Source organism: Calonectris borealis, chromosome 2, assembly GCF_964195595.1.
Source record: "Calonectris borealis chromosome 2, bCalBor7.hap1.2, whole genome shotgun sequence".
Classification (NCBI taxonomy): domain Eukaryota; kingdom Metazoa; phylum Chordata; class Aves; order Procellariiformes; family Procellariidae; genus Calonectris; species Calonectris borealis.
The window spans coordinates 105,833,338-105,844,920 of record NC_134313.1 but is presented as its reverse complement, the minus strand read 5'-3'; positions in this window follow the sequence as shown (position 1 = coordinate 105,844,920).

Sequence of the window (11,583 nt, the reverse complement as noted above, 5' to 3'; positions counted from 1 at the left end):
ATAAACACAGCCAACGGCACAGCTCGGTTTCAGTGGGAAAAGGTGATGTGAGGGCGATAGCAGCAATGGGCTATTTTTACAGTTTGGAAGAGTTGTCGTTTGCCTGGCTGTGCTTTGGGCACAGATCCAAATGTTCTAGGTCTGAAAATGACCAACCTTTTCCCCACACCCATGTAACCTCCGCTCCCTTGTTTTTCAAAGCCTGTGTGATTTCTCTGGCGGTCTCTTGGCACCGTCCATCCAACCTATGGCTCTGGTTACACTTTGGCTTTCCTCCGGGCTGCGGCTGCTGAAGTCGCCCCCCTTGCAGCCCCACAAAAGGGTTTGTGTCCAGGCAGATGGAGTCCCTGGTCCTCCTCGCTGCGTGCCCTGACGGCCGCTAGCTCTGGCGCAGAGAGGGGACGGCTGATAGCGGCGGTCTCTGGGCTGCAGGGTTGGTTTCTGCCATGGCCTGAGAGAAGGGTAACAGCACTGGGTTTGTCCTTGGGAGCCGAGCGGCAGAGGACGCGTCAGGGACGCCCAGCAGCTGTGCCCAGAGCATGGCCACCAAGGGCAGGGACAGCCCCCGGGGCCCCTGGGCACAGGGACTGCCTCGGGGCCAGCACCCCAAAGGCCTTCCTCCGAAGGATGCTGGGCAGAGGGGCGGCGGGCGGGGCTGCGGCGGGCGGGGCTGCGCATGGGGGGCCCCGTCACCCCCATGTCACAGTGCCACCACCCGGCAACACAGTGGTCACAATGTCCTGGGGAGGATAAAAGGGAGCTTCCTCCCGTGTCCTGCTGCCAGACCTGGCGCGGGGGCAGCCCGAAGACATGCGCGAGGAAGTCCTTGAGGAGGCGGCAGAATGACTTGGAGGGGGCTGAGGGAGGAAGACCGGAGGCTGGACGAGGCTGCTGGAGAGGAGGAGAAGCGGCAAGAGCTGAAGATGCCCCAGGCTCTCTGTCCTTTTCAGCTGGAGAGCAGTGGCAAGAGCAAGGGAATGCCTTCTTGAGGAGCACCGCAGAGCTCGCCGTCCTCATCGCCTGCGGAGCCAGTGGCAGCAGCCGTAAGAAAGGGGATGCAGAGATGTTGCCAGGGGTGCGAGTGCTTTGGAGCAGCCACTGGTGTCCTGCCAGGCACGGGAAGGATTCTTGTCGGCAAGGTCGATCAGGCTGGGGGCATTTGGCCCCTCTGGGAAGCCCCTGAGGTGGCTCCAGGTTGAGGGAGACTAGGGCTTGGGCATCTCCTGGGAGGCGTGATCAGCCTGTGGGAGGAGGAGGCAGGTCTTGCTCACATGCTCAGGGACTAGCCGATCGCCAGCGCTGGGGTCAGGAAGGAATTTTCCCCCGGGGCAGATTGGCACTGGTCCCCGGGGGTTTTTTGCCTTCCTCTGCAGCATCGAGCATGACCACTTGTCAGGGTAGGGCTCCTCTGGTCCTTTTTGGCTCGGTTACTGCCTGCTGCTCATGCACCACGAAGATGGCCTCTCGTGCCCTGCAGCTGGGGGGAGGAAGGCTTTTTTTCCCCCACGCTGGGCTAGCACGTGTCCCCGGGGGTTTTTTGCCTTCCTCTGCAGCATTGAGCGCGGCCCCTTGCCAGGGCCCCTTTGGGCCATTTTGGCCAGGTGCCTGCTGCTCCTGCTCCACGAAGGTGGCCCTCATGCCCCGCATCCGGGGGGAGGAAGCTTTCTAGACTCCCAGGGTGGGCCTCCAGGGTGGCCCCCGAGGGTTGCTGCTTTTCCTCTGTAGCATTGAGCACAGCCCCTTGCCAGGGCTCCTCGGGGCCTTTTTGGCGAGGTTCTCGCCTGCTGCTCTTGCAGCTCCAAGGCTCTACTTGGGCCCTGGCTCTCTCGGGCTCTCTTGCCCATTGCAAGTTTGTCATGGGAGCGAGCTCTGCTCTTCCCTTGGCTCCATTTCCCCAGGGGTTCTTGCTTGTACAAGGAAGGGCCTGTGCTTGGAAGGGCTCCAGGCTTGCTGCACCATCAGGAGCTGCCACTTTTCAGCTCTGCCTGCATGCAACACAAGCGCGGGGCAGGCACGAGAGCGCTTTTCCTGCATTGCTGGCCAAGAAGCACAGCGGAGCAAGTTGTGGACGGCAAGAAGGAGGCTTGTCATCGATAGGTGTCCTACTTTGGAAAATACCCCACGGTACCACACACCACCTTCTTCTTCTTCTTCTTCTTCTTCTTCTTCTTCTTCTTCTTCTTTCTTCTTCTTCTTCTTCTTTCTTCTTCTTCTTCTTCTTCTTCTTTCTCTTCTTTTGTGTGTGGCTGGTCCTGATCCTCATTCTTCAAGTCCTCAGTCTTCAGGAAACAGGGACTGCTTGGCGTGTATTCCTGCTGATACTTTCTGTAGCTCTGTGACTTGCCTTTGCCAGACTGCAAGGGATGTTTTTTCAAGCTAAACTGAAGTAGGCATCAGCCTGCTCCTGGCTGCACATGCGCGTTGTGTTCATGCCTGTGAGCATCGGCTCTGAAACAGATTCAGAAAAATGACATAAAATGACATATAATGACATAAAATGACCTAAAATGACCTAAAATCTCAAAATAAAATCCCGTTTCCACTTGTAACCTTTCTGATTTGTGTCCTTGAAAGTGTTTTTGGAGCTGAAAACCCCCCTGGCATTTCAGGCAAATCACAGTCTCATTGTTATTCAACTCATGGTGAGCGCAGGGAACAGAACAGAACAGAACAGAACAGAACAGAATAGAATAGAATAGAATAGTTATGCTATGTTATGCATGCATTTCTACATGACAAGCTGTGACGCAGGTCTGAGGGGTGCATCCAGGAGAGCAGCTCTCTGCAGTGCGGGTCCCAGGCCCACCCAGGAGAGAGGGGCAGAGACGGGCACACCTACAGCATGGCTCAGGCAGGGACTGAAGGCCCCAGGCTGAGCTGAGACACCACTGAGTCCCCAGGGCCCTTGGCAGGAGTCGGTGGGGGTGCCAGGGGAGGCCGGTCCCAGCCATTGAGGCCTAGGAGCACCCCCAGGACCCTGGCAGAAGGAGACCTGCCCTGCTCATATACTTTCCTCTAAACATTTACAGTTGGCCACTTTGGAGACAGAGTATTGGGCCAGACGGACCTTTGCTCTGATGGAGTACTGTTGTTCTCTGGCTCTTCGTTTTGGCGTGTTTTTCCAAGGGAAACAGCTCAGGCATTTCTAAAAATGAGTACAAGGAAAAAAAATCCACAGGGAAATGAACAGGTATTGCTCACACCAAAAAGCTTTGCAATCTTTTTGTTGTGTGAAGTTCCAGAGCACTTCCTGCTTCAGACTGAGGGCTGGATCTTTGAGCCTCGCTAGTGTCAGAGATGTGGGGTTTTGCCAACCTCTGGAAACCCAGCTAAACTGGATGAACACAGAAGACTTTCAAAAACCACAGTTCCCATGTGCTTTTTGCAAATTTGTTCAGGTGGTCCAATTATCTCAAGACAGCTCTCACCCCCATCAGAAGGGACATGCCTCCTTCCCAGAAAGTGACAGAGCCAATGCCTAGGCTGGGACATGATTACCCAGTCAATCCCTTCTGCTAGTGCAGGCCTGGGAAGAAACATCATCAAAGATTTCCTTAGCACATGTACTGGTAGGGAAAGAAGGAGGGAGGAAGAAGAGTCAAATTGAATCAAAATGAATCGAAGACTTGAGTTGGAAGGGACCTACAACAATGATCGAATCCAACTGCCTGACCACTTCAGGGCTGACCAAAACTTAAAGCATGTTATTAAGGGTGTTGTCCAAATGCCTCTTCAATACTGGCAGGCATGGGGCATCAACCACCTCTCCGGGAAGCCTGTTCCAGGGTTTGAGCACCTTCTCGGTAAAGAAAGGTTTCCTCATGTCAAGTCCGAACCTCCCCTGAGGGACACAGCTTCCAGCCATTCCCACGTGTCCTGGCACTGGATCCCAGGGAGAAGAGACCAGCACGTCCCTCTCCACTGCCCCTCCTCAGGAAGCTGCAGAGAGCAGTGAGGTCGCCCCTCAGCCGCCTTCTTTCCAAATAAGACAAACCCAAAGTCCTTAGCTGCTCCTCATAGGACATGCCTTCCAGGCCTTTCACCAGCTTTGTTGCCCTCCTCTGGACGCATTCAAGTACCTTAACATCCTTTTGAAATTGTGGGGCCCAGAACCGCACACAGTACTCGAGGTGAGGCCACACCAACGCTGAATATAGCGGGATAATCACCTCTTTTGACCAGCTGGTTGTACTGTGTTCGATGCACCCCAGGGTGCGGTTTGCCCTCTTGGCTGCGAGGGCACACTGCTGACTGATATTGAGCACCCCCAGGGCTGCTCTCCAGCCACTCCTCTCCCAGTTCAGACTTGTGTGCAGCGTTACTCTGTCGCAGCTGCAGAATCCATCATTTGTTCTTGTTAGATTTCATGCCATTGATGATTGACCAGAACTCCAGTCTATCTAGATCCCTCTGCAAGGCCATTTGTCCCTCGAGTGAGTCAACAGCACCTCCCAATTTAGTATCATCAGCAAACTTGCTAATGGTGCATTCCACTCCTGCATCCACATCATTGATAAAAATATTGAACAGAACTGGCCCTCGGATTGAGCCCTGAGGAACACCACTGGTGACGAGTCGCCAGTCAGATGTAGCCCCATTCACTGCAACACTTTGAGCCCTGCTGTTCAGCCAGTTCTTCACCCAGTGCATCATCTACCTCCTCATCCCACAATTGGACAACTTGTCCAGAAGGATGCTGTGAGGGATGGTATCAAAAACCTTACTAAAATCCAGAAAAGCTACATCCATCGCCTTCCCTTCATCCACTAGGTGGGTGAACTTATCATAGAATGATATCAAATTAGTTAAAGAGGACTTTCCCTTTGTGAACCCATGTGTGTGATGGGTTGCACTGGTGATTGCACTGGTCTTTAACTGTAGTGATAAGACAAGGCATAACGGTTTTAAATGGAAAGAGGGTGGATTTAGATTAGATATAAGGAAGAAATTCTTTACAATGAGGGTGGTGAGACACAGTAACAGGTTACTCATAGAAGTTGTGAATGCCTCATCATTGGAAGTGTTCAAGGTCAGGTTGGACAGAGCTTTGCACAACCTGATATAGTGAAAGATATCCCTGCCCATGGCAGGGGGGTTGGACTAGATGATCTTTAAAGGTCCCTTCCAACCCAAACTATTCTATGGTTCTATGTAATAAAAGCTGTATTCATACCTGACTAGTAATACTGTAAAGGTCCTGACTGACAGCATAAAGAAGACATTCCTAAAAAATTTTGTCTTGTGCCACATGAATACATAGTTCTCTAAATATGCACTGTCTACTGGTATAATAGAGGCAGAGATATTAGAAAAACTTTTAAAAGTTCTACCAGTTTGATTTAATGTGTTAGTTGGCAGGTGTATGCCCCTGTAAAAATTAAACGATCTAATGAAGAAATGGCACCTCTTTTCTCACTCACTCCCCAGTCCTTTCATACATTTTCAGAATCATACGTGTAAAATTTCATGATATGTTTACTATATCTAACTCCAATCTGCAAAGCAGTCACAGTTAAGTCACGCACATCCCACACTGCTTCATTGACCCATTTCTTGCAGTAGCAGCAGGTCCCACAGATGCCACAGGGGCCTGAGCACAACCTCGGGGAACAGGGAAGCCTCCCCCTGTGCCAGGGATCTGAAACAGAGCCTCTGTACATTAAACAGATCTTGAACTTGTTATCCAATACCACAGCAATAAGAATGGACAAGATAACCCATACTAACCCAATGTGAACTCTCTTTCAGCTGCAGTTGCTCAGAGAATTTTTTCAGTTTTTTAAACAGGGCAGGTGAATGAAAGCAGTAGTTTGAAGTGCATTCTTCTTTTTCTCTTCTAGTATACAGCCATATATCATCAACTTTTCCATAATGCCTGGCTTCCCTTGAAATTGCTGACCTGTCTGAGGAGAGAAAAGAAAAATAAATTCTGTCAGAATCAGCCATCTGTAAAGATAAGGTAAGGTGGGAATGTAGCTTCAAAAAGAAAAAGGGGGAAAAAACAGAGTTATGTGAAATAGGTGTGAAACAATGCTATTTGGGCACTATCAGACAAAACTTTGTTACAGCTACAGAATCATCTGGGAGATGGCACATATTCAGATATCAAAACCGCTGGGAGCTGGAGATCAGAAATGAAGACAACAGCATCAGACAGTGTTGTTTTACAGACCAGTTCTGTTCTGCCTCTGCTCATCTCGTCTCACTTCACTGGGATTGCAGCATCCCATCCCACTTTTAAACCTACTGGAAATTTCCCCAGAAAGATCAAAAAGCCAAAGTGATGGCATAGTTCATAAAATTGAAAGGCAAAACATATGGGGAAAAGTAGAAGCAAGTTTGATCACTTATGCTTGCGAATTGCGATGTTTGTTTATCATGACAAGTGTCTTAAGAATCTGCCAGCAGCCTATCAACATAAATAAAAAGTAAGATTTCGATAAGGGATGCACTCAGAATAATGATTTTTAAAGGTTTCCACAGATCTCAACACAAGAAGGAAACAATTACCAGGAGTCATACACCAAGGGGTAAATGGCAGCCTGAGTGCCTGGGACTGACCAAGTGATAGGCATTCGTTTCTATCCTAACAGAAGTGTTGACTCCCACTAACTGCTGCTGCTGTGACAAAAATAGAAATGCACAAAATGTCAAGCTCTTAAACAAAGCAGCCAGAGGTACCAATGAGGAAGTTAAAGTTCAGGCATCCAAATCGGAGTGACGCACAGAGAGCACCTGGCTGTCTTCTGTTAGCCTTCAAACTCTGGTGAGTGCATAGAGCTTGTCCCAGCCTGCTCCCTCACAGGTTTTTCTGCCTTTCTTTGTCACAAACTGCCAAAAATACAAATTTTTTTTTAAAAAGTCTAATTTCCAGTGGAAACTTTGCAAACAGAGGAGAGTTTGGGAGACGAAAGACTGAAAGACATTTCCCCTTTTCTTACAATACATTTCAGCGGTAACAAGAAGAAAAATACTTGAACTGACTTTCCATTGACCAAATATGCACAATTTTGCTGCTTATCAGCTGTTGGAATCATGTTCTTCAACGAAGACTCTTTGAACTAACTAAACGGCCAAATTTAGATTTCAGTTTTGCAGCAAGTACTATGTTAGCAGGATGCCGTAGCTCTGCAGCAGCCCCGCAGCCCGCCCCGCCTCGCCTCCCTTTCCGCAGCAGAGGTGGGGGTCTCCCAGAAGCCGGGAGCCGGACCCCCTTCCCACCTGGGAAAGGGGACCTTCAGTGTAGTCATAGTTCTCAGGCAGGGGTGAAATCTGAGTACCGATAAGGTGAATAATTGCATCCAGCCTGGAGAACACTCTTGTGCATTTTCTGCAGGACACAGTACCTTCTTGCTTCTGCCCCAAAATCTTCTGTAACGAAACTGTGTCCTGAGCAGTGTTTCCTCTGTTCTGTAGCAAACCTCATTACTTTTTGATGGTACATGAAAAGGGCTCCCATTTGTGGTGTAAGCCTTCATAACATACTATAGGGGCATATGGTGGTGTTGCTCTCAGTTTCAGATGTTTTGGGCCCAATACCTACTTGCTGGGAAGCTGTTGAGTCCTCATCAACAGCTGCAGTGACTGCTGCCAGGAGGGGAGCAGGGCTGCAATGGTAAAAAAGCCCACGTGGATCTCCTGTTCAGGGCTTGCCCATGTGCATGGTGGCACAGCACCTTGCAGCCCAGCTTAACTGTGTTTGTGTCTGCTCTGAGGTCCACCATCCACTTTCACGCCCCGGGTTCTTACCAAGTTTCTTTCACTGTGTTTGAGGTCCTGCCCAGTGGCAGAGACCATGCGACATGAGTTGGCAGCAGTGATGAATGATTTGACTCTCATACCTCTTAATGAGGAGATGGTATCTGAGCATATCACTGCTTACTGTTTTGCTTTTGAATATTCATTTAAGTTATTCAATATTTCTTTAAGGAGGCACACACTCCATAGGCTGTAATAACCATGTGGAGTCGACCAAGCAAAACTAGCACTGCTAGCAACAAGCACACCAGTCTGCATGTCAATTCTTCAAATCTGTTGTGCTGCCTAGGGAAAGAAAATATGTGAAGTAAGCATTTTGGTGGCTCTTTCATTATATATGAACTGTGAAAAGTTAGATGAAGAAACATACTCTTTATTTTGAAAGAGTTCAGCTTCCTCCCCAGAAAAATTGGCCATTGATGCAGCTATTTGGAGTCCATTAACTGACAACCTCCATCTTCGTGTTTTGGGGGTAATCATTAAAGTCTGGCTTGATCAGGAAAAATGACACAGTCTCCAGCCAAGCACTTGGGCAAGGCAGATTTACTGTGTGAGCAGCACTCGCTCTGTGAATGAAGCCGCTTCATCTTTCACATACTTTTCTCGTTGATTTTTGCCTGTTTAAAAACCTCAGGCTAGGACAAAAATGTCAGGCACTCCCTTCAGTTCAGCATTTAAGAAGGTGCAAGATTTCTCTAGCACAGCTGATCCTTTCTTCCCATTGGCCTGTCAAATGAGAGACACGATTTTCCTTCCATACCATGGGATTTGTGCTGGATAGGTATTTTATTGCTTTAGTTCCAGATATTTTCTAGCCATAAGTTTGTAGGGGATGGGGATTTTTGTTATCAGTCCAGGTGTTCCCTGGAGTTCAGGAGTTGGTCAAGGACTGGGTTAGGCGCTTCTGCACTGTAGCCTTTTTGTTTTGAATTGTCTGCTTCCTCTTTAGGAACATCACACTCTAGAAAAGCTGCATGTATTTAGCAAGTCTTGGCTCCTCATTTAGCAAGTACTTAAACATAGGCTCAATATTAAGATGATCATTTATTTCAGTGTTATTAATTGTTAACACTATAGGGCATGGAGCATCTCTCATACAAGGGGAGACTGAGAGAGCTGGGATTGTTCAGCCTCGAGAAGAGAGGGCTCAGGGGGACCTTAGCAATCTTTATAAATATCTAATAGGAGGTGCAGAGAAGACAGCCTGGCTCTTCTCAGTGCTGCCAAGTGACAGAAGAGGCAACAGGCAGAAACTGAAATACACAGGAAATTTTGGCTGAACAAAAGAAAACACTTTTCTACTGTGGGGGTGGTTGAACACTGGAGCAAGTTGCTGAGAGAGATTTTAGAGTCTTCATATTTGGAGATACTTGAAGCCCGACTGGACACGGCCCTGGGCAACCTGCTGTAGCTGACCTTGCTTTGAGCAGGAGGGTTGGACGAGGCAGTCCACAGAGGTCCCTTCCGACCTCAACTGTTCTGATTTTGTGGTTGCTATTGTGGCTTGTCATCAGGCCAACAGGAGAAGAACCCAAGCTCCGTTGTACTGGGTTTTCTTTTGTCAGGAGCCACACTGTGTTCCTAGGAGACTCTTTTTGGTCTGATTGCAGCCGAAGATGTATTAAGCTGCCAAGAGACCAGCAGTAGCAGCTCCTCCTTTCTCACTGTTTGTTTGAAGCCTCTCCTCAGAATCAGGTGATGATTTTCAATTACAAATCAGCAATGTCAATAAAGTTAATAAGGTCTTGTGACTGTGGACTGCTGCAAAATCCTGAACCAAAGTTTTCCACTGAAAAAGTAAACAGTAGAAATAGAGAAGCCTCCTTCTCCCAAGACACACACCAGTGGAGACATTCAGAGACTTCTCGGTCTAGCACCAAAGCAAGCACCTAGCACCCTCGAAACCCTCATGTCAAAGAGAGTAAATACTGACTTCTGGCTTTAGTGTGGGAGCCAGGAACGGACATATATGCATTGCTTTATTTGGAAAGCCACTAACACACCACCAATAACAAAAAGTTTATAAATCTTGCAACTGGAGATGGTTCAACGAAAGCCTACAAATATTGCGTGAACATGCAGAATAATATAATCATCACTTGAAACGATGCCGGGTTGTCCCAGGTAACTTGCTGAAAATCGTGACAGCCCATGGATCCCAGCCACAGAACTTGTCTCCTTTACAAGACACCACAGACCTCAACACATCTGCTGTAGCACTGCCATTTTACTATGCCCATTCCCATGGCTTTGTTTTCTTTCTCTTGCTTTCCTTACCTATTCCTTGGAACCAGAGAGAGAGTAATTAACTGAAATTAACTACAAGTGTTCTCCATTAGAATTTGTTTTCCGGTAAGTTTGAGCAAAGCCCACCAGATAAGATGGACTACCTGAAGAACACACTACCAAAAGAAGTCAAAAGTAATTACCACAATAGACAAACATTTCTGCATTTTTATTCTTACAGTTTGAAGTGTGATGGTTTGTTGGTTAGGTGTTTATGAGAATGACTGGTCTTTTACCATACTAGATTTTAAAGTAAAAATTAGTGCAGCGCAGCAATGTGCTATCAGCAGTGATTGAATGCAAAGAAAACACATTCCTTGTCAGCGGCTTTTCTGACTCACATGAGTAAGAAGACTGTCGCCCTCCTTGAGTTGCATGTTTTGGAAAGGGTTACTAAACTTCTCGCTGTCAGCCTGTCTGCAGCACAGCAATGTTACTCAGCAATTCTGCTGGAGAGACACTTCTGTTTTGGAAAGACACAAAATGCATAAACACTTTCACGGCAAGGTCTTAGAGGGGTCAGAGAAATCAAACTGATTGATTGGCTAAAATGAAGCAGAGGACCTATGTGCTCTCATTTCCCCTTCAAAATCAGCACCTTATGGGACCAGGTCTTCAGGAAAATAATCAGATTGGAGGGATAACTGAGGTATTTCTTTGCTTTCAGTCTGAAACTTAGATCTGAACAATACACTTGTAGGGTCCCAGAATGTTTGGGAAGGTTTGGATGGATTGACAGTCATAGGAAGCAATGAAAGCTCTTGTGTTTTTTAAAACTGTCATTGACTAATCACATTGATTCAAACACGAGGGGTGTAGCACATGCTCACAGGGACACCAATCGCTTAAATTCAGCCGCGTGTCTGATTCTGCCAATGTTAAATAACAATTATTCCCAGCCGCATATTCCTAACCAGGATTAACAGCTGAATACAGGACTGCAGCAAGTGGCTGCTATTAAAGGTAGGGGACCAGGTCTGAAAGCCCCAAAAGTTCCTTCCCCATCTGTGGTTATATAATACATAAAAACTAAATCAAGGGATTCTGCAAGTAATTATAGTTCATATTGCTCAGATAGAGTGTAACATTCATTTATTGTCTTTTACAGCTATAAAAGTCTTGAGGTGACTATTACACTGCTAGCATAGCAGAGAAAACTTCCCACCCTGCTTCCCTGGGACGCCAGCGGACACTGGGGCAGAGCACTAATGAGGAGGGGGCTGGGGCCGGGGCCAGGGCTGCAGCTGCTCCCACCCACCTGCTCTTGTGCTCTTCTCCAGATATCCCTTGGGCCACTTCTTCCATCCAGTCCATCCCACCTGGTCGTTTTTTCCATCTCTTCTAAATCTGGTTGCTTTTGCTTCTTTTTCCTCATCACCAGGTTCAGAATGGTTGTCCCATCCCTGGACACCCTGATAAGTGCTAGGCCACCTCTCTTCTTGAACAAAGCCCGGTTTCTGTGACGTTAGCTGTGGCAAGCAGAAGAGGTCAACTGCCCTCACTTGCTTAACAAGGGAGTAAAGGCGTTAGGGCTGACAG